The sequence below is a fragment of the Macaca nemestrina genome, chromosome 12 (genome assembly GCF_043159975.1).
Source record: "Macaca nemestrina isolate mMacNem1 chromosome 12, mMacNem.hap1, whole genome shotgun sequence".
Lineage (NCBI taxonomy): Eukaryota > Metazoa > Chordata > Mammalia > Primates > Cercopithecidae > Macaca > Macaca nemestrina.
The window spans coordinates 98,841,771-98,865,868 of NC_092136.1; the positions used below are offsets into that span (position 1 = coordinate 98,841,771).

Below are 24,098 nucleotides of genomic sequence, written 5' to 3' on the forward strand. Positions count from 1 at the left end.
AGAAATGGACATTTTTCCTTGGATGTTTACAAGGTCTTCATTCTGAAGCCTCTTCTATACACATTAAGATAATTTGTATGCCTTTTCTCCAGATAATCTGTTTTTTTGTGTGTTTTTTTGTTTTTCAATGAACCTTCAGAGGGAGAAGGAGAAATTTTACCTTGTTCTCCAGAACAGATTGAAAGAATATATTAAAAAACAAGCATGTTCCAACTATATTCTGGCTAAAAAAGAGTCAATTTAGATCCGAAGACACAAATGGGTTGAAAGTGAGATAATAGAAAAATAGATTCCATGCAATAGTAACCAAAAAAGCACAGCTTTTTTGTGCTACCAGACTTCAGGCAAACAGACTTTAAAACAAAAAAGGTTACAAAAAATAAAGGATATCCTACATTAATAAAAGTTCCAATATATCAAGAATATGTAATTACAAAAATATAAGCATCTAAGGCCAGGTTATCAACATATATAAAACAAAAGCTTACAAACTAAAGGGAGAAATAGGTCTATGATAATAGTTGGAGACTTTGATATCCCATACTCAATAATGAATAAAACAAACCAAACAAGATAAGGAAATAGAGGACTTAAGTGATACAATAAACGAGCACTTCAGATCCATAGTTAGGCATGATATTGAGTCCATCATCAAAAGTCTCCTGACAAAAGCCGTGGGTCTGATGGCTTAACTGCTAAATTTTGCCAAACATTTAAAGAATAACTATCACCAATCCTTCTCAAACATTTCAAAAAAAAAAAAATCCAACAATAACAGAACATACATTTCTGTCAAGTACATGATCTTGAGATGCCAGGCTAGACCATTTATTAGGCAAAAAAATCAAGTCTCAATACATTTACAAAGGTAGATATTAGATAAAGTGTCTTCTCTGGCCACACAAAAAAAATGAAATTAGAAATTAATAAGAAAAGTAAAACCGTAAAATTCACAGAATTGTTGAAATTAAACAACACTTTAAAAAAAATGGATCAAAGAAGAAATAACAATGGAAATCAGAAAATACTTAGAGAAAAATGGAAAACACAGTACAACAGAACTTATAGGAAGAAGTGCAAGTAATACCAGAGGAGAAATTTATGGCTCTAAATGCTTACCTTTAAAAATAAGAAAATTCTCAAATCACAACTTAACTTTACAACTTATGGAAGTTAAAAAAAAAACAAAACAAAACTAAACCCAATGGTAGAATAAAGAAGGAGATTATAAAGAGAACAGAGATAAACAACAGAGAAACAGGATAAAATAAAACTGAAAGATGATTCTTTGACATCAAAAAATTGACAAATCCTTAACTAAACTAAATGAGAATATGAGATAAGACTCAAATTGCTAAAATCAGAAATAAAAGTGAGGACATTACTATTGATTCTACAGAAATAAAATAGTTATAAACGTGTACTCTAAATAATTGTACGGCAAATTAGATAATCTAGATGAAATGAACAATTTCCTAGAAACACAAAACTTACCAAAAATAATTCACGAAGAAGTAGCAAATTTGAATGGACATCATTAGTAATAAGATTGTTTCAGTAATAAAAAGTCTCCTGACAGAAATGTCTTGGATCTGATGGCATAACAGATAAATTCTACCAAACACTGGAAGAATAGCTAGCACCCATCCTTCTCCAACGTTTCCAAAAAGTGGAAGAGGAGAGAATGCTTCTTAATTGATTCTATGAGGCCAGCGATACTATGACAACCAATGTCAAAACAGACACTGTAAGAAGAAAATACTGAAGATCAATAACTCTTATGAACATTCATGTAAAAGGTCTCAAAAAATTAGGAAACAAAATTTAGCAGCTTACCAAAAGGATTACATAGAACAATCAAGTAGCATTTATTTATTGAATCCAATAATGATTCAACATACAATAATTAATCAATGTAGTTCCCACATTAACAGAACGAAAGAAAAAAAAGGAAACTCATAATTATCTGAAATTCTGTAGGAAAAGCACTTGACAAAATGTAGCACACTTTCATGATCAAAACACTCAGCAAAACAAAAACACCTAGACACGATAAAGTATATAAATATAGCTGTATATATAATATATATATACCACAGCAAATATCATAATTAGTGGAAAACTGAAAGCCCTGTCTCTAACATCAGAAAAAAAAGGCAAGGATACCTGCTTTAGCCTTTCTATTCAACGTAGTACAGAAAGTTCTAGTGAGAAAAAAATAGGTAAGCAAAAGAAATAAAGTCATTCAGATTGGAAAGCAAGAAGTTAAATTGTCTCTTCTGAAAGACTGGCAAAAAGAAAGAACAGAATATCAAAGGACTGTGAGGCAACCACAAAAAGGATAACATATATTTAATGACTATACCAGAAGGAGAAGAAAGAAGGATAGAAGTTTTGAAAGAATAATAACTGAGAATTTTTCCAAATTAATGTCAGATACCGAATCTCAGATTCAGGAAGCTCAGAAAACATCAACTGAGATCAATAAACAACAACAACAAAACCCCCAAAACCTTACACCTAAGCATATTATTGTCAATTACATAGAAATCAAAAATCAAGAAAAAATTCTGAAAGAAGTCAGAGAGGAAAAACAAATAAGAATTATTTTACCTATGACAAAAAAAAAATAAGAATTATATCCTAATTCTCCTTAGAAATTATGCAAGCAAGAAGAGAGTACACTGACATTTTAATGTTAAGAGAAAAAAAATCAACCTAAGATTCTTTACTCTGTAAAATTGCCTATCAATTGTGAAGAAGAAATAAAAATTTTCTAAACAAAAAATGATGGAATTTGTTGCCACTAGACCTGCTTTGGAAGATGTGATAAAAGAAGATCTTTAGAGAGAAGACAAATTATATGGATTTAGATATTCAGGTCTATATAAAGAAAGAAGGAGCACCAAAGAAGAAACAAGTGAATGTAAAATAAAAAGTCTTATTTTCTTTATTCTTCATTAATCTAACATATAACAGTTTATTAAAAATAATAGCAACTTATATTCCATTATATGTACTTACATGTGCATATATATAAGTGAAAAGAATGACAGCCATGTTACAAGGAAAAGGAGGGAGGAATTAGGATTATTTTCCTATTATAAGCTACTCAGCCTACCTGTGAATAAATATGGTGTTATTCAAAAGTGTACACGGATTACTTGTAAACGTATATTGCAAACTCGAAGAAAAACTTAAAAAGTACTAAAGAAGTACATCTGATATGCTAAGAAAGAAGAAAAACAAGACATGAAGTTCTCAATTAAAATCACAAAAAGCAGAAAAAGTGTAGAAGACAAAAATAGAGGCAAAGAACAAGGGCAAGAAGATAAAAGCGGCATAGAATACGGTAGAAGATAATCCACCTGTATCATTAATCTCTTTGAATGTCAGTGGTCTAAGTTTACTCACTTTGGGGAGTTTTATTAAATTTATTTTTTAGAGACAGGATCTCACTTCATTGCCCAGGTTGGAGTGCAGTGGTGTTCACTGCAGTCTCAAACTCCTGGACTCAAGGGATACTCCTGCTTCAGCCTTTCTAGCAGCTGGGACAACAGGCATGAGCCACCATGGCTAGGTTTTTTCTTTTTCTTTTTTTTTTAGTTTTGTAGAGATGGGGTCTCACTATTGCCCAGGGTGCTCGTTAACTCCTGGCCTCAATGATCCTACAGTCTCCACCTCCCAAAATGCTGGGATTAAAAGGCATGAGCCACTGTACTCAGCCTAAATGCACCAGTTAAAAGACAGGGTTTCAGAGCTGATCAAAATATATGTTGTATATATCAAAGTATAAAAAATCCCACTTTAAATATAAAGGGACATATAAATTAAATATAAATGCATGAAGAAAAATATACTACTAATAATAAAAATTATTGTAATGTAGCTTTATAATTATAAAGTAGCAGAAACTACAGCAATTTGAGACAAAGTACACTTCAAAGAAAGGAAATGTATTAGTAATGAAGAAGGGCATTACATAACCATAAGTGGGTTAATTCTTCAAGAACACATGCAATCCGAAAATCAGAGTGTCAATATATGTGCAACAGAAAGTGGTAGAAATGCAAAGATAAATAGCTAAATTTACTATTATCATACAGCAGTTCAGCAATACTCTATCAGAAGTGGAGAGATCCGGCAGGGAGAAAATCATTAAGGAAAGAGTTGAACTAAGAAATATCAATCACGTGTGTATAATGCACATGTGTCAACAGCTTTATCCAACAACAGCACAGTAAATTCTTCTAAAGTTCACATGGAATGTTCACCAAGATGGATCACATCTGGGCCATAAAAACACAAATTTAAAAGAACGAAAATCATCTGAATCTGCTTTCAGACCAGATTAGAATTAAACTAGAAATCAATAACAGAAAGCAAGCACGCAAATTTCAAAATATATGAAGAGTAAACAATATATATAATATACCAAATATTTATGGGAGAAATAATGCCAAATCTCTACAATCTCTTCCAGAAAATACATGCAGAGAGAATCCTACCTAAGTCATCATATGAGGCCAGCATTATTACAATACAAAAGACTAAAAATACTAGAAGAAAAGAAAACTATAGATTGATGTCTCTCATGAACATAGATACAAAAATTCTCAAAACATTATAGGATCCAACAATATATAAAAATAATTATATACCATGACCAAATGGAATATCCTAGGCTTACAAAGCTGATTCAGCATTTTAAAAATCAATTAGACTATTACAGCAACAGGTTAAAAATAAATTAAACATGCAGAAAAAGCATTTGACAAAATCCAATAATCATTAATAAAAACTCTAAGGAAACAGGGGATAGAGGGGAACTTACTTAATTTCATAAAGAATGTTTTCTAAAAAGCCTCTACAGCTGACGTCATACCTTGTGCTGAGAAACTAGAAACTTTCTTACAAAATTAAGAACAAATTTTTCTCTACCCACCATTTCTTTTCATCATCTTGGATGTCTTAGCTAATGCACTAGGACAAGAAAATAAAATAAAAACTATATACAAATTGGGAAGGAAGAAACAAAATTGTCTTTTCCAATGACATGACCATTTGTGTAGAAAATCTGAAAGAAAACCAAATGAACAAAAGCAACTGTCAGAAGGAATAAGCCATTATAGTAAAGTTGTAGAATCATGATGAATAAACAAAAGTCATTCCCTTTTCTATAAACTCACAATGAACAATGGGAATTTGAAACTGAAAACACAATAACATTGACATAAGCACCCTCAAAATGGAATAGATATAAATAAAATATGTACAAGGTCCATATGAGGAAAGTAAAACTTGGATGAAAGAAATCAAAGCTAAATAAAGACATAGATAAGAATATTATTGAATATTAAGAAAATATTGTCAAACTATCATTACGATTTTGATCTATATAATAACAATCAAAATCACAGCAAATTATTTCATGGATATCAACTTATTTTTAACTTTGTATAGGAAGGAAAAAGAACAATAATAGTCAACTCAATATTGAAGGAAATGAACAGAGTTGTATGATTGACACACCCTGACTTCAAGGCTTACTATGAAGGTAAAATGATCAAGACAATGTGGTGTTGGTTAATGAATAGTCAAATAGATCAGTGAGACAGAATGGAGATGTCAGAAATAGACCTACATAAATGTAGTCAGCTTATCTTTTATAAGGGATCAAAGGTGATACATAGAGCAAAATGTCTTTCCAACTAAAGGTGCTAGAAAACTTGACATTCCCACAAAAAAATAATGAATCTAAACACAGATCTTAAATTCTTAACAGGAACAACAAAAATTAAAATGAATCGTGGACCTAAGTGTAAAACACAGATCGGTAAAACTCTAGAAGATAACTTTGGAGAAAGCCTACATAATCTTTGGGATAGCAATGCCTTTTTACATGAACACCAAAGGCACAATCAATGAAATAAATAATTGATAAGTTGGATTTTATTAAAATGGAAAACTCCTGCTCTACAATGTCAAGAGAATGAGAACAGCCACAGACTGGACAAAAATATTTGTAAAAGACACAGCTGATAAAATCTTGCAATCCAAAATGTACAAATTACTTTTGAAACTCCAAGAAAAGAAAATGAGCAACCCAAGTATAAAATGAACAAAACCACTAAACAGACATCCAGATATTTTACCAAGGAAGATGTAAGTCAGTCATCATATCCAAATATGTCCAAATATATATATATATATAAAAATATATATATATATTTAAATATATATATATATATATAGAGAGAGAGAGAGAGAGAGAAAATAGCAAATCAAAACAATGAGATGCCACTCCATACCTATTACAATGACAAAAATACAGAGCACTGACAATGCCAAGTTCTGGTGAAGATATGAAGCAGCAGTAATTCTGATTTATTATGGGAATGCAAAATAGTAAAGCCACTTTGGAAGAAGGTTTGGCAGTGTCTTACAAAACTACACATACTCATTTTTTTGCAGGGAGGAACAGCAAGCATCTCACTCTGTTATCTAGGCTGTAATGCAGTGGCATGATCACAGCTCATTGCAGCTTTGACCTCCCCAGGCTCAGGTGATCCTCCCACCTTAGCCTCCTGAGTAACTGGGCCTATAGGCATGCACCATCACACCTGACAAGTTTTGTATTTTTTTGTAGAGACAAGGTTTCACCACATTGCCCAGGCCAGTTGCAAATTCCTGGGCTCAAGCGATCCTCTTGCCTCAGTCTCCCAAAGTGCTAGGATTACAGGCATGGAGCCATGGCATCTGGCCAAAGACTACACATACCCTTACTATATGATGCATCAATAGCACTTTTTGTATGTATATAAATACTCTGAAATTTTTTATCCACACAAAATCCTGCAACACAGATGTTTATAGCAGCTTTAAAACAAACAAACAAACAAAAAACCTGCTAAAACTTGAAGCAACCAGGATATCCTTCAGTAGGCGAGTGGCTTAATAAACAGTGGCACATCTAGATAATGAAATATTACTGAATTTTAAAAGGACTTGATCTAACAAGCCATAAAAAGCATAGAAGAAACTTAAATGGATATTACTAAGTGAAAGAAGCCAATTTGAAAAGCTATGTCCTATAATATACCAGATACATGACATTCTGGAAAAGGCAAAACTTTAGAGACAGTAAATAGATAAGTGGTTGTCAGAGGATCAGAGGGAGGAAGGAATGAATATACAGAGCACACAAGAGTTTTAAGGTAGTGAACTCTTCTGTAGGATACTATGATGGTGGATATATTTCATTAAACATTTGTCCAAATCCATGTAACGCGTAAAATACCAAGAGAAACCCTTATGTAAACTATGGACTTTGGGTGATTATGAAGTAACAAAGTAGATTTATCGATTGTAACAAATGTAGCACTCCAGTTGAGAATATTGATAGTGGGAGTGGCTATGCAACACAGCGATATTTCATTGATATCACAGGGTGTAAACACTGGATATTATAAATATTGGAGTGATATTTCATTGATGTAATAGTCTGTAAATACTGTATATTATAAATATCAGTGATATTTCATTGATATCACAGGGTGTAAACACTGGAAACTATAAATGGTGATATTTCATTGATATCACAGGGTATAAACACTGGATATTGTAAATATCACGGAGGTATTTTGTTAATATCACAGGGTTAAACACTGGACATTATAAATATCACAGCAGTATTCCATTGATATCACAGGGTGTAAACACTGGATATTAGAAATATGTGATATTTTATTAATATCATAGTGTGTAAACACTGGATATTAGAAATATCAAAGTGATATTTCAGGAATATCACAACGTGTACACACTAGATATAAGAAATATTGCAGCAGTATTTCATTGTTATCACAGTGCGTACACACTGGATATTAGAAATATCTCAGTGATACTGATATCACAGTGTGTAAACACTGAATATTAGAAATATCACAGTGACATTTTGTGAGTATCACAGTAAGCACTGTGTGTAAACATTGGATATTAGAAATATCACAATGATATTTCACTAATATGGTGTGTAAACACTGGATATTAGAAATATCACAGTGATATTTCATTAATATCACAATGTGTAAACAATGGATATTAGTAATATTACAGACAGGGGTATATGTATAATTTTTGTAACTTTATCTCAATTTTAGTCATCCTGAAATTGCACTTTTAAAAAAGTCTTTGAAAAATAAAATAGAAAAAGTATGCGTTTCGAATCCATTTGATGACAAATAATTATATATACATATCTAAATCTGTCTATATATATCACAAATTTGATGCAGAAATTATATTGGCTTAATCCAATCTATAGAAAAATGAATAAATATCTATAAAAATATATAAATTGAAATAGTTGAGCTTAAGGAAATTAGAGCTTAGTCTGCCTATATTCTTGATTAATCACAACAAATCGATGTATATGCTTACCTGACACTGTTGTTAAATTTGTGCAAAGGGAACTCAAGGCCAAAAGCTTAAGATATATAATAGGTGTATAGGAGACCTTTGAAATGTTCTTCATAAAACTCAACGATGTGTGTGTGTGTGTGTCTACTTTCTAATCTCAAAAAGACATGGCTTAAACATATGCCGAACGTTATTAGTATTTTATGTTTATAAATCTGAGAGTTTCGAGTAAAGCCAGAGGTTTCAGGGTTGACTAACTGCCTAAATGATTTTCTTGGAAAAGAGTGTGATTTCTGTGCTTGGAAGAAAATGTGCATTATTGCTTCTTTGCTGAACATGTCCCAGCCTCATGTCAATGTAGAAGGGCTAGAATGTGCCTGGTGTTCAGAATGGCTGTTTGCCAATTTAAAAGGTTTATGAAAAGAAAAGAGTCTATTGTCTACTCTTTCAGATTAAGTAAAATGTAATTTGTAATTACAAATTACAAAATGTAATTGTTTGTGGAGCAGGGTTCACAGAAAAAAAAATTAAGATTCTTGCTCACATAAATATTGTCTTTTTTTGTTTGTTTTTTTGAGACGGAGTCTCACTCTATCGCCCAGGCTGGAGTGCAGTGGTGTGATCTCAGCTCACTGCCAAATTGGCCTCCCGGGTTCACACCATTCTCCTGCCTCAGCTTCCTGAGTAGCTGGGACTACAGGCGCCCGCCACTGCGCCCGGATAATTTTTTGTATTTTTAGTAGAGATGGGGTTTCACCGTGTTAGCCAGGATGGTCTCGATCTCCCGACCTCGTGATCTGCCCGCTTCGGCCTCCCAAAGTGCTGGGATTACAGGCGTGAGGCACTGCGCCTGGCCAATGTTGTCTTTATTTTTAACCTTTCATCTTCTCTGTGAGCCATCATTCTGTGCTTATGGGGGGAAAATTATTCTGTCCAAAAGATGAGCTACCACTCAAGACGGCCAGTCACTACTAGGGGCACAAACGGCACTTTAACAGCATTCTCATTTTCAATTAGTCAACACAAGAACTGGAAAGTAGTTCAGATCAGACTAGGGATTTTAAAAAGCCAGATGAGAAGAAAGTACAAACAAAAATATAAGGCATCAAACAACACAAATTGCTCTCGAGGGTAAAAAATAGGTAGTATTCAACAATGCTTAAGAGCTTAGACTTTGTTATCAAAATATTTCCAAGAGTGGAAGCAGCTGCAGCAGAAACAGTTATACACTAAAATGCAAATTTTCTTTTTAAAAATTATGAGGAACATGAAAAATCTCTAATATTGAAAACATTTCTTCGAATATTACATTTCTTTCAGAAACCTTTGATTATGTTTCAAATTGAAGAATTATTTCACTGAGATCTAGTACTCACATGTTACATTCATAGGTGAAATTCTAAGGCATGATTATATCAAACATAAGCTTAGAATTTTATAAAGTAATAATGGATTTTCATTAATGTAAACCAGTAAAAAAGTACCTTTTTGATTTTACTGTGAGCACAGAATTTAAATTTTGGCCATATCCACAATAAATTTGCCAGTGGAAAATAGGTATTGTATTAGTCCGTTCTCACACTTCCATGAAGAAATACTTGAGATTGGTTAATTTGTAAAGAAAAGAGGTTTAATTGACTCACAGTTCCACATGGCTGTGGAGACCTCATGAAACTTATGATCATAACAGAAGGCACCTGTTCACAGGTGGCAGGAGAGAGAAAGAGAACTGAAGGGGGAAGAACTGAAAGGGGGAAGCTTCTTATAAAACCTTCAGATCTTGTGAGAACTCACTTACTATTACGAGAACCATATGGGGGAAACCGTCACCACGATCCAATTATCTCCACCTGGTCTCTCCTATGACACAAGGGGATTATGGGAACTACAAGATGAGATTTGGGTGGGGACACAGCCAAACCATATCATTCCATATTGTATCATCCCACCTTTGACTCCTCCAAAATCTCATGTCCTCACAGTCAAAACAAAACCTTGCTTTTCCAACAGTCCCCCAAAGTCTTAGCTCATTCCAGCATTAACCAAAATGTCCAAGTCCAAAGTGTCATCTGAGACAAAGCAAGTCCCTTCTACCTATAAGCCTATGAAAGTAACTAAAGGCAGATTAGTTACTTTCTAGATACAATGGGTGAACACATACTGGGAAAATACATCTCTTCCAACTGGGAGAAATTGGCCAAAACAAATGTGCTACAGTCCACATGTAAGTCTGAAATCCAACAGGGCAGTCATTAAACCTTCAAGTTCCAAAATGATGTGCTTTCATTTTATGTCTCACATCCAGGTCATGTCAACGCAAGAGGTGGGCTCTCATGGCCTTGGGCAGTTCTGCCCTTGTGGCTTTACAGAGTACAGACCCTTCCCAGCTGCTTTCACAGGCTGGTGTTGAGTATCAGTGGCTTTTCCAGACATATGGTACCAGTTGTCAGTGGATCTGCCATTCTGGGGTCTGGAGGATGGTGGCCCTCTTCTCACAGCTCCAATAAGCAGTGCCCTAGTGGAGACTCTGTGTGGGGCTCCAACCCCACATTTCCTTTCCACACTTCCCTAGCAGAGGGGCTTCATGAGGGCTCCACCCTTACAGCATACTTCTGCTGGGACATCCAGGTATTTCCATACATCCTCTGAAATCTAGTTGAAGGTTACCAAACCCCAATTATTGACTTCTGTGCACCTACAGGCCCATCACCACATGTAAGCCACAAAGGCTTCAGGCTTGAACTTTCTGAAGGAGTGGCCTGAGCTGTAGGTTGGCCCATTTTTGCCACAGCTGGAATGCAGGACACTAAGACCCAAGACTGCACAAAGCAGCAAGGCCCTGGGCCTGGCCCCTGATACCATTTTTTCCTCCTGGGACTTTGGGCCCATGATGGGAGGGGCTGCTGTGAAGATCTCTGACATGCTCTGGAGACACTTTCCCCATTGTCTTGGCAATTAACATTTGGCTTCTCGTTACTTACACAAATTTCTGAAGCAGGTTTGAATTTCTCCTCAGAAAATGGTTTTTCTGTTGCATCTTCAGGCTGCAAATTTTCCAAACTTTTATGCTCTCCTCCCCTTTTAAGTGTAAGTTCCAATTCCAAACTATATATTTGTGAATACATACAGCCAAATGCTTTTAAGAGTACCCAAGTCAACTCTTGAATGTTTTGCTCCTTAGAAATTTCCACCACCAGATACCCTAAATAATCTCTTTCAAGTTCAAATTTCCATAGATCTCTAGGGGTCAAATGCTACCAGTCTCTTTGCTAAAACATAACAAGGGTCACCTTTATTCCACTTCCAACAAGTTACTCATTTTCATCTGAGACTACCTCATTCTTGACTTCATTATCCAAATCACACTATCAGCATTTTGCTCAAAGCCATTCAACAAGTCTCTAGAAAGTTCCAAACTTTCTCACATCTTATCATCCTATAAATTCTTCAAAATGTTCCAACCTCTGCCTATTACACAGTTCCAAAGTTGCTTCCACATTTTTGGGTATCTTTACAGCAACATCCCACTATGTGGTACCAGTTTACTGTATTAGTCCATTCTCATGCTGCTATGAAGAAATATCCAAGACCTGGTAATTTATAAAGAAAAGATGTTTAGTGTACTCACATGACTGGGGAGGCCCCAGCAAACCTAAAATCTCGGTGGAAGGCATCTCTTCACAGGGTGGCAGGAGAAAGAATGAGGAAAAAAAGCAAAGGGGAAAACCCCTCCTAAAACCCTCAGATCTTTGGGAACTCCCTATCACTAGAACAGTACAGGCAAAACTGCCCCCAAGATTCAATTATTTCCACCTGGTGTCTCCCATGACACGTGGAGATTATGGGAAACACAATTCAAGATGAGATTTGGGTGGAGACACAGCCGAACCATATCAGGTGTATTTATTTTTGGTAGTAAGAGCTTCTACAAAATATTATATTACGCTTAAAAGCAAGTTATCTTCACTGCAAAAACAAAAGTCAGATTTTTTTGAATTTTTAAAAATACTAATTTTGGTGGGGAACTTAAAATCTTTATAGTATACTGAGGTAACACCAACATTAACATAATTATGAAAACTTTTACTCCTTTAAGGAGTAAATTTTCTATTAAAATCTGGTATCTATAAAATCTATTATTTTCTTAGACATCATCAAGTGGTAATGTTTATGCTAGACATGTGTAAAAACCACACTAATTTTTATATCAATTAGGTACTTTAGTAATAATGTCTAATTGCATACAGAATTTTTTAATATTCTCAATGGTTAAAATGATTATTTTTCATGTTAGAAATAAAGAGTAACAAGTATCCATGTAGCTGTTTACTGCTCTATTTAGTTACAAAACTTTATAGAAAAAATATCTTCAGAGGGAGGAGAGAAGTAAGATGGCCAAATACAAGGCTCCACTGTTTGTATCCCCTACAAGGATACCAATTTATCTATATACACAACAAAAGCACTTTCATAAAAAATAAAAATCAGGCAAGCACCCATAGTACGAGGTTTTAACTTCATAACTTCATATCAGTGAAAGAGGCATTAAAGAGGGTAGAAAAGAGAGTCTTGGATCAATAACAACACTCTTCAACTATTCTCTGCCAACAGTCATGTTGCACTGAGAATATGTGTGCGTAGGAGAAAAAAAGAGCAGTAATTGTGAGACATTTTATTGAAACTCAATGCTGCCCTGTCACAGCAGAAAGGAAACTCAGGCTTGACTCAACTGATGCCTATGGAGAGAGTATTTTAACTAGCCCTAGTAAGGGGAAGTCAGCCATTCCAGTAGGTGGAACTTGAGTTTAGACAATCCTTGGTACTGCAGGCTTAAGTGCTCTAGACCTCTAAATAAACTTGAAAGGCACTCTAGGACACAAGAACTACAATTTCCAGGTGAGTCCTAGTGCTGAAGTGGGCTCAGAGTCAGTGGACCTGAGGGGCATGAAAAATACTGAGACAGCAGCTGTGGTGGCTAAGGGAGTGCTTGCACAGCCCTGCACAAAATTTTGAGTTGCACAACTAGCTTCAAAATAACCCCCTTCTTTCCACTTGAGGAAAGGAGAGGAAAGAGTAAAGGGGACTTTGTCTTGAATATTAGATACAAGCTCAGCCAAAAGATAGGACACCAGTCAGTCATGAGGCCCACTAACCAGGCACTAGTTCCTGAACATTTCTAGACATGCCCTGGGACTGAGGAAAACCTACTGTCTTAAAGAGAAGGATCCAGTCCTGACAGGACCCATCATCTCCTGACTAAAGAGCCTTGAGCCCTGAATAGCCAGAAGCAATACCCATGTAGTATGCCCTAGGTCTTTAGTGAGATTTTGAGACTAGCTGGCTTCAGTAAGAATCAGCATATTTCTCCCTGGGAAGGCTGTGGAAAAAGGATCTTTCTTCTTGAGAAAATTGAAGGGAAAAGTAAAGGGGAATATGTCTCGCACCTTATATACCTACCAGCTTGGCCACAGAGGGGTTGAGCACCATCTGGGCTCTTGGGATCCTTGATTCCAGACCTTGGCTCTAGGATGGCACTTCTGGGTCTGCCCTGGGCCAGAGGGGAGCCAACTTCCCTGAATGAGGAGTCTCAGGTCAGGCAGATATTTACCGCACGCTGACTAAAGAGCCCCTTGACTTAAAGGAACATCGGCGGTAGCCTGGCAGTGTTTCCTGCTGACCTATGGTGGTGGTGACCATGGGGTAAGTTTCTTCTGTCTGTGACACAGACAGAGAGAGGAGAGAGAGTGGGAAGGACTGCATCTCATGTTATGAATACTAATTCATCCACAGTACAAGAGAACACCAGGATGAATTATAAGGTTTCTGATTCCAGAACCTCTCCCAGACTGCACCTCTGGACACAGCTGGGGCCTAGGAAAACTTGCCACCATTTGAGGAAGGATACAAGCTTGGCTTGCTTTGCTATTAGGACCCCAGGTCTTAGAAAACATGAGAATTTGCTAACTAGTGGTTACAGTGGGCATTGAGCAAGACCCAGAGCTCTGCTGGCTTTAGGTCTGACACAGTGCAGTCACAGTGGTGGTGACCACAAGGTTACTTGTGTTACCCCACTCCCAGCTCCAGGTGGCTCAGAACAGAGAAAAAGGAAATGTTTGTTTGGGCAAAAGTAGAGGACAAGGACAAGAGTTTCTGCCTTGTAACCCAGAGAAATTTTCCAGATCTTATCCAAGACCATCAAGATGGTACCCCTAGCAGTTTGCAAGAACCACAGTGTTGCTGGGCTTAGGATGACCCCTAAAGCAGATGTGGCTTAAATCACCACACCTAAGTCATTTCTAATACTTGGAAAGCAAGCCTTTCCTATGCGGATAGGTACAAATAAGGCCAGACTGTGAAGACTATAATAAATACCTAACCCTTCATTGTCCAGGCACAGATGAAAATTCCTAAGCATCAAGACTATCCAGGAAAACAAATCACCAAAAGAGCTAAATAAGGAACCAGATACCAATTCTGGAGAAAAAGATATGTGACCATTCAGACAGAGATTTCAAAGAGCTGTTTTGGGGAAATTCAGATTTTTATCAGATAAATTAAAGGGATTTAAATAATTAACAAGAATCCAACAGAAATTCTGAAGTTGAGAAATGCAGTTGACATACTGATAGATGCATCAGAAGGTCTTAATAGAATTGATCAAGTGGAAGAAATAATTAGTATGCCTTGAAGACAAGCTATTTGAAAATACAATCAGAAGAAAAAAATAATAGAAAACAATGAAGCATATCTTCAATATCTCAAAAGGGTAAATCTAAGAGTTTTGGTCTTAAACAGGAGACATAGAAAGTGATACAAATAGAAAGTTTATTGAAAGGAATAATAAGATGACATCCCAAACCTAGTGTAATCCAAGTACAAGAAGGTTATAAACACCAAGCCAATTTAACCCAAAGACTACCTCATGACACTAGAGGGTGGTGTAACATATTTAAAGTGCTGAAGGAAAATGACTTGTATATACAATGAAAATATTCTTCAAACAGTGAGGTGATAGAAAGGTTTTCTGAAACAGAATCTAAGGAATTTAATCACCACTAAATATATTCTACATGAAATGGTGAAGAGAGTTCTTTATTTAAAAAAGGGATGATAATGATCAAAAATAAATTATCTAAGGATACAAGACTCACTAATAATGCTAAGTACACAGAAAAACACAGAATATTATAACACCGTAACTGTTGTATGTGAATTATTCTTGTCTAAAGTAGAAAGCCTAAAAATAAACCAATCAAAAACCGTAATTACAACAACTTTTTAAAACACGGACAGACAAATAAATAGAATCAACAAAGGTTTAAAGGCAGAGAGACAAAAGTAAGTTGCAGAGTATATTAGTTTTCTTTTCATTTGTTTATGCAAACAGTGTTGTCAGCATAAAATAATCGGTTATGAGTATAGGCAAGCCTCATGGTAACCTCGAATCAAAAGCATGTATTGAATATACAAAAAAATAAAAAGCGAGAATTTAAAGAATACACTAGAGAAAATTATCTTTACTAAAAGGAAGACAGAAAGGAAAGGAAAAAGGAAGAGAAGAACACAAAGCAACCAAAAACCAAATAATAGAATGACAGAAGTAAGTCCTTACTTATCAATAATAACATTGAATGTAAATGAATTGAACCCTCCAATCAAAAGACACAAAGTGGCTGAATGAATTTGAAAAACAAGACACAATGTCCTATTGCCTACAAGAAACATGCATCACCTATAAAGACACATGCAGACTGAAAATAAAGAGTTGAGAAAAGATATCCCATGCCAATGAAAACCAAAAAAGATCAGGAACAGGTACACTTATATTAGAAAACATAGATTTCAAGACAAAACCTATCAAAAGAGACAAAGAAGGTCACTATATAATGATAAAGCGGTCAATTAAGCAAGAGGACATGACAATTGTAAGTACATATGCACCCAAAACTAGACCACCCAGATACATAAAGCAAATATTATTAGAACGAGAGATAGACTCAAATACAATATTAGCTGGAGACTTCAACACCCCGTTTTCAGCATTAGACCTTGCACATAGAAAAAACACAACAAAAACATCAAACTTAATTTGCACTGTAGACCAAATGGATCTCATAGATAATTACAGAATATTTTATTCAACAGTTGCAGAATACACATTATTTTCATCAGCACATGGATCATTCTCAAGTATACACCTTATGTTAAATCACAAGACAAGTCTTAAAACATTCAAAAAATTGAAACAACATTAAACATCCCTGACCACAGTGGAATAAAACTATAAAATAAGTAACAAGATACATTTTGGAAACTATAAAAACACATGGAAAGTAAACAATATGCTCCTGAATGACCAGTGGGAGAATAATTAAGAAAATATTGAAACAACTTCTTGAAACTAATAATAATGGAAACAACATAACAAAACATACAGGATGCTATACAGAAAGCTACTAAGAAGAAAGCTTATAACTATAAGTGCCAACCTCAAAGCAGACAACCTTCAAATAAACAACCTAACAATACATCTTAACAAGAAAAGCAAGAGAAAACTAAACCAACATTACTAAGTAAAAAGAAATAATAAAGATCAAAGCAAAAGTAGATTTGAAATAAAACAATGCAAAAGATAAATGAAACAAAAAGCTGTGTTTTAAAAAGTTGTAAACAAAATTGATAAAACTTTAGCCAAACTAGGGAAAAAAGAAGAACAAAATAAAATGAGAGATTAAAAAGGAGGTATTACAATTGACATTATAGAAACCTCCAGAATTACTAGTGGCTACTATAAGCAACTATATGCCAATACATTGAAAAGCTTAGAAAAAAAAAATCTATAAATTTCTAGACACAAATAGCCTGCCAAGATAGAACCATGATGAAATCACACACTTGAACAACAAATAGAAAGTAACATGATTGAAGTTCTAATACAAATCCTCCAAGCAAAGAAATGCCCAGGACCCAGTGGCTTACCAAACATTTAAAGAACACCTAATACCAATCTTACTCAAACTATTCTAAAAAATAGAGGAGGAAGGAATACTTTGAAATGCATTCTACTAGTCCAATATTGCCCTGATAACAAAACCAAAGACAAGGCACACAAAAAGGAAAGATATTCCACGTTCATTGATTGGAAGAATCAATATTGTTAAAATGTCCTTGCTACCTAAAATGGTCTACAGATTTAATGCAATCCTGATTACAATACTAAAGGCATTATTCACAGAAAGAGAAAAACAATCCCAAAATTTATATGAAATCACGAATGATCTAGAATAGCCAAAGCTATCCTAAGCAAAAAGAACGAAACTGAATCATATTGCCTAACTTTAAATTATAATACATAGTAATAGTAACCAAAAAGGCATGGTACTGGCATAAAGACAGACACAGATCAGTGGAGTAGAATAGAAAATTCAGAGATGAATCCATACATCAACACTGAACTCATTTTTGACAAAGTTATGAAGAACATAAATTGGGGAAAGGACAGTATCTTCAATAAATGGTGCTGGGAAAACTGGATATTCATATGTAGAAGAATGAAGTTAGAACTTATATACAAAAATTAAATCAAAGTATATTAAAGACATAAGTCTAAGACTTCAAATTATGAAACTACTAAAATAAAACTTTGGGGAAACTCTCCAGGGCACCGGACTGGGCAAAGATTTATTGAGTAATGCCCGACAAACCCAGGCAACCATGAGATCCTATATTATAAAGTTCTGCATAGCAAAGGAAAAAAAATCAACAAAGTGAAGAGACAACCCACAAAATGGAAGAAAATATTTGCAAATTCCCTATCTGACAAGGGATTAATAACCAAAATATGCAAGAAGCTCAAACAAGTCCAGAGGAAACGATCTAATAATTCAGTTAAAAGTAAGTAAAATATCTTAATAGAAATTTCTCAGAAGAAGACATACAAATTGCAAGAGTTATATGAAAAGTTGCTTAACATTATTGATCATTAGAGAAATATGTGAATCCTAACCACAGTGGTATATCATCTCATACCAGTTAAAATCAGTTTTATCTAAAATCAGACAATAACAAATCCTTGCAAAGGTGGGAGACAGGGGAATCCTTGTACACTGTTGTTAGGAATGTAAATTAGTACAAACACCATGGAGAACAGTTTGGAGGTTTCTCAAAAAAGGAAAAATAGAGCTCTGTAACATTCAGCAATTCCACTTCTATGGATATATCCCAAAGAAAGGAAATTGGTCTATCAAAGAGATACCTGCACTCCCATGTATATGGCAGCACTATTCACCATAGCCAAGATCTGGAAGCAACAAAAGTGTCCATCGACAGATAAATGGATAAAGAAACTGTGCTACCTATACACAATGGAGTACTATTCAGCCATAAAAGGAATTAGATCCTGTCATTTACAACAATGTGGATGGAACTGGTGGTCATTACATTAAGTGAAATAAGGCAGGCACAGAAAGAAAACCTTCACATGTTCTCACTTACTTGTGGAAGCTAAAAATTAAAATTACTTAAGTCATGGAAGTAGAGAGTAGAATGATTACCAGAGGCTGAGATGGTTGGTGAGGGGTGACGGGAGGTGAGGATGGTTAATGGATACAAAAACAATAGTTAGAAAGAATGAATAAGGCCTAGTATTTACTAGCACAACAGGGTGGCTATAGTCAAAGCCAATTTGATTGTACATTTAAAAATATCTAAAAGACTATAATTGGATTGTTTGTAACAAAAAGGATAAGTGCTTTAGCTGATAGATACCCCATTTACCCTGTTGTGATTATTATGCATTGCATGCCTTTATCAAAATGTCTCATGTAACTCTTAAGTATATATGCATATAATATAGTACCAAAATTTGAAAATAAAAAATAAAAAGCAAATAAAATATCTCCAAAAATGATAACATTTTAAAGATAAATAAGAAATGTTTTAATATAAACGTATAATTTAAAAAAGTCTTCAGAAAGATGAAAGCAATCATAAGAAACTCATACATAAAAGAAATTTCATTCTTTTGTTTGATATTAAAACCTCTAGTAAATTATCAGTTTATTGTTTCAATAAAATATAAAAATGCATATTAACTCTTTAACATACATTGGGTTTTGTTTTGTTTTTTGACAGTTTGAAGCCAACAGGTGTTAAGAGATCTGTGAAATTATTTTACTCAATAAAATAATATCTTGGTAGATGTTGAGTAAAAGTTACAATGTTACTTGCTTTTTAGCACACTTTTTCAATGTGTGTTACACTAGATATGCCTTCTGTAAACAGCTTGAGGGAGCTTGGAAGTAGATTTATTTAGCAATAGGTACATGACTAGATAGCACTAGGTAAAGAACCCTGGGTATTTAGGTTACAGAGGTCGGGTGTTAGGAAAGCAGTAATAAAAGGGGCTAACTGTGTACCTGAACACTTCTATCATACTATGGATTATCTGAACCCTAATGCATGCAACATTATCAATTACAAAATGATTGTGACATGTATAAAGTTGTTTATTAATGAACTTCATGCTACCCACTTTCAGGGAGTAAACAATGAATAAATCACGATCATCTTATCCAATGGAAACATAATTATTCATTTGCTCAGGTTAAATACCATGGAGGCATTTCTGACTCTTCTTTCAAAATTAGTCATCTGGCTGGGCATGGTGGCTCACGCCAATAATCCCAGCACTTTGGGAAGTGGATCACTTGAGTCCAGGATTTTGAGACCAGCCTGGGTAACACAGAGAAACCCCAAATCTACAAAAAATACAAAATTTTGTTGGGCATAGTGGTGTGTGCCTGTAGTCCCAGCTACATGGGAGGCTGAGGTGGGACGATCACTTGAATCCAGGAGATTGAGGCTGCAGTGAGCTGAGATTGTGCTGCTGCACTCCAGTCTGGATGACAGAGTGAGACTGTGTCTTAAAAAAAAAAATACTAATCTAAGACTGTTGTTTTCAAAATACAGTTGATAATCCGATCACTTCACACAATCTCCTCCTTTGCCACCACACAAGCATATGCCATCAAATCTCTTGCTTAGATTATTATTATATCTTTTAACCACCTGCTCCTATCCCCACCCTTTCCCTTCCTTCCACTGTCTGTTTGCAACACACCAGCCAGGTAATCCTTTTAAAACATAAGTCACACCTTAACACTTCTGTGATGCAAAGCCTCTAATGCTTCCCATTATACTCTGAGTAAAGCATTGACAAATTCCTTATAACTCCTACAAGCCTTCCATTAGTTATCTATTGCTGCATAAATTTAGTAGGTTTAAAGGTATTTATTATCTCAAAATTCCTATGCACCATGTGTTTAATCCATTTAGACACAAGTTATCTGGGTTCTTCGCTTCAGGATTTTGTCAGGCTGAAACCCTAGTGCTGACCAGGGTGGTAGTCTTATCAGAGGCTTGTCTGGGGAAGAATCTGCTTACAAGATCCCACAAGCTCTTGACAGAATGCATCTCTTCTTTGTTGTTGGTTGTGGAAATGAAGTCTCTGTTTTCTTTCTGTCTGTCACAAACATATCACTGTGCTCCGGGAGGTCACTTGTAGTTCCTTGACACATAACTCTCCAAATGCCCTCTAAGAACATGTTTGTTTATCTTTTTAAAGCAAGCAATGAAGATGGTGAATCTTTAGTGTCTGCTAGCAAAATTATACACATGCACACACACACATATACATAAACACACACACACACACACATAAACACACACACACACACAGGCATAATGAAACTGTAAATATCCGAGTGACATCTCTATTTTGCCATGTTCTAATAGTGAAAATCAAATTATAGGTTCTGCTCAAACTCGAGGGAATTACACACAGCATGAATATGGAAGTCAACAGAATCTATCTAGCAGCAAGCTTCTCTATGATCTTCCTACTCACCGCTTCTCTGAATTTATCTCCTGCCACATTCCCTCTGGCCCAATTTGCCCTGGATAGATTGGCCTCCTTGTTCCTTGATTCACAAAGGGACTATCTGATTCTTCACATTCACCCTTCTCACAGGTGGTAACCCTTTTTCTTGGGAAAGTAATCCACAAGATGGGCACCTAAGCAACCTTTAAGTCTGTCTTCAAATGTAAGCTTCTCAGGAGAACATCTTTTTTTTAAAAATTAATTAATTAATTTTTTATTATTATTATACTTTAAATTCTAGGGTACATGTGCATAACGTGGAGGTTTCTTACATATGTATACTTGTGCCATGTTGCTGTACTGCACCCATCAACTCGTCAGCACCCAACAACTCGTCATTTACATCAGGTATAACTCCCAATGCAATCCCTCCCCCCTCCCCACTCCCCATGATAGGCCCCGGTGTGTGATGTTCCCCTTCCCGAGTCCAAGTGATCTCATTGTTCAGTTCCCACCTATGAGTGAGAACATGCGGTGTTTGGTTTTCTGTTCTTGTGATAGTTTGCTAAGAATGATGGTTTCCAGCTGCATCCATGTCCCTACAAAGGACACAAACTCATCCTTTTTGATGGCTGCATAGTATTCCATGGTGTATATGTGCCACATTTTCTTAATCCAGTCTGTCACTGATGGACATTTGGGTTGATTCCAAGTCTTTGCTATTGTGAATAGTGCCACAATAAACATACATGTGCATGTGTCTTTTATAGCAGCATGATTTATAATCCTTTGGGTATATACCCAGTAATGGGATGGCTGGGTCATATGGTACATCTAGTTCTAGATCCTTGAGGAATCGCCATACTGTTTTCCATACTGATTGAACTAGTTTACAATCCCACCAACAGTGTAAAAGTGTTCCTATTTCTCCACATCCTCTCCAGCACCTGTTGTTTCCTGACTTTTTAATGATCGCCATTCTAACTGGTGGGAGATGGTATCTCATTGTGGTTTTGATTTGCATTTCTCTGATGGCCAGTGATGATGAGCATTTTTTTCATGTGTCTGTTGGCTGTATGAATGTCTTCTTTTGAGAAATGTCTGTTCATATCCTTTGCCCACTTTTTGATGGGGCTGTTTGTTTTTTTCTTGTAAATTTGTTTGAGTTCTTTGTAGGTTCTGGATATTAGCCCTTTGTCAGATGAGTAGATTGCAAAAATTTTCTCCCATTCTGTAGGTTGCCTGTTCACTCTGATGGTAGTTTCTTTTCCTGTGCAGAAGCTTTTTAGTTTAATGAGATCCCATTTGTCAATTTTGGCTTTTGCTGCCGTTGCTTTTGGTGTTTTAGACATGAAGTCTTTGCCCATGCCTATGTCCTGAATGGTACTACCTAGGTTTTCCTTTAGGGTTTTTATGGTATTAGGTCTAACATTTAAGTCTCTAATCCACCTTGAATTAATTTTCGTATAAGGAGTAAGGAAAGGATCCAGTTTCAGCTTTCTACTTATGGCTAGCCAATTTTCCCAGCACCATTTATTAAATAGGGAATCCTTTCCCCATTTCTTGTTTCTCTCAGGTTTGTCAAAGATCAGATGGCTGTAGATGTGTGGTATTATTTCTCAGGACTCTGTTCTGTTCCATTGGTCTATATCTCTGTTTTGGTACCAGTACCATGCTGTTTTGGTTACTGTAGCCTTGTAGTATAGTTTGAAGTCAGGTAGCGTGATGCCTCCAGCTTTGTTCTTTTGACTTAGGATTGTCTTGGAGATGCGGGCTCTTTTTTGATTCCATATGAACTTTAAAGCAGTTTTTTCCAATTCTGTGAAGAAACTCATTGGTAGCTTGATGGGGATGGCATTGAATCTATAAATTACCTTGGGCAGTATGGCCATTGTCACGATATTGATTCTTCCTATCCATGAGCATGGTATGTTCTTCCATTTGTTTGTGTCCTCTTTGATTTCACTGAGCAGTGGTTTGTAGTTCTCCTTGAAGAGGTCCTTTACATCCCTTGTAAGTTGGATTCCTAGGTATTTTATTCTCTTTGAAGCAATTGTGAATGGAAGTTCATTCCTGATTTGGCTCTCTGTTTGTCTGTTACTGATGTATAAGAATGCTTGTGATTTTTGCACATTAATTTTGTATCCTGAGACTTTGCTGAAGTTGCTTATCAGCTTAAGGAGATTTTGGGCTGAGACAATGGGGTTTTCTAAATATACAATCATGTCATCTGCAAAGAGGGACAATTTGACTTCTTCTTTCCCTAACTGAATACCCTTGATTTCTTTCTCTTGCCTGATTGCTCTAGCCAGAACTTCCAGCACTATGTTGAATAGGAGTGGTGAGAGAGGGCATCCCTGTCTTGTGCCAGTTTTCAAAGGGAATTTTTCCAGTTTTTGCCCATTCAGTATGATATTGGCTGTGGGTTTGTCATAAATAGCTCTTATTATTTTGAGGTACGTTCCATCAATACCGAATTTATTGAGCGTTTTTAGCATGAAGGGCTGTTGAATTTTGTCAAAAGCCTTTTCTGCATCTATTGAGATAATCATGTGGTTGTTGTCTTTGGTTCTGTTTATATGCTGGAGAACATCTTTAATTACCCTTTGAAAAGTTGCAAGCCTCATATTTCTTCATCCCTATCCCTTAAATTCTTTTCTCCATAAAATATGTCAACACTTGGCATTTTATTTTTAATTTTGTTGTTTATCTCTCCCACATCATCATGAGTGCATAAAATTTTTATCATTGAATTCTTAACATGAAGAACAGTATCTATTGTTTGCATTTATAGAAG

General features: G+C 35.5%; 1 long non-coding RNA gene across 1 annotated transcript in view; it reads left to right on the forward strand.

Annotated features, from left to right (window-relative positions):
- Positions 1-24,098, forward strand: part of LOC105484298 (uncharacterized) — a 193,159-nt gene that overhangs the window by 152,212 nt on the left and 16,849 nt on the right. The window lies entirely within an intron of this gene.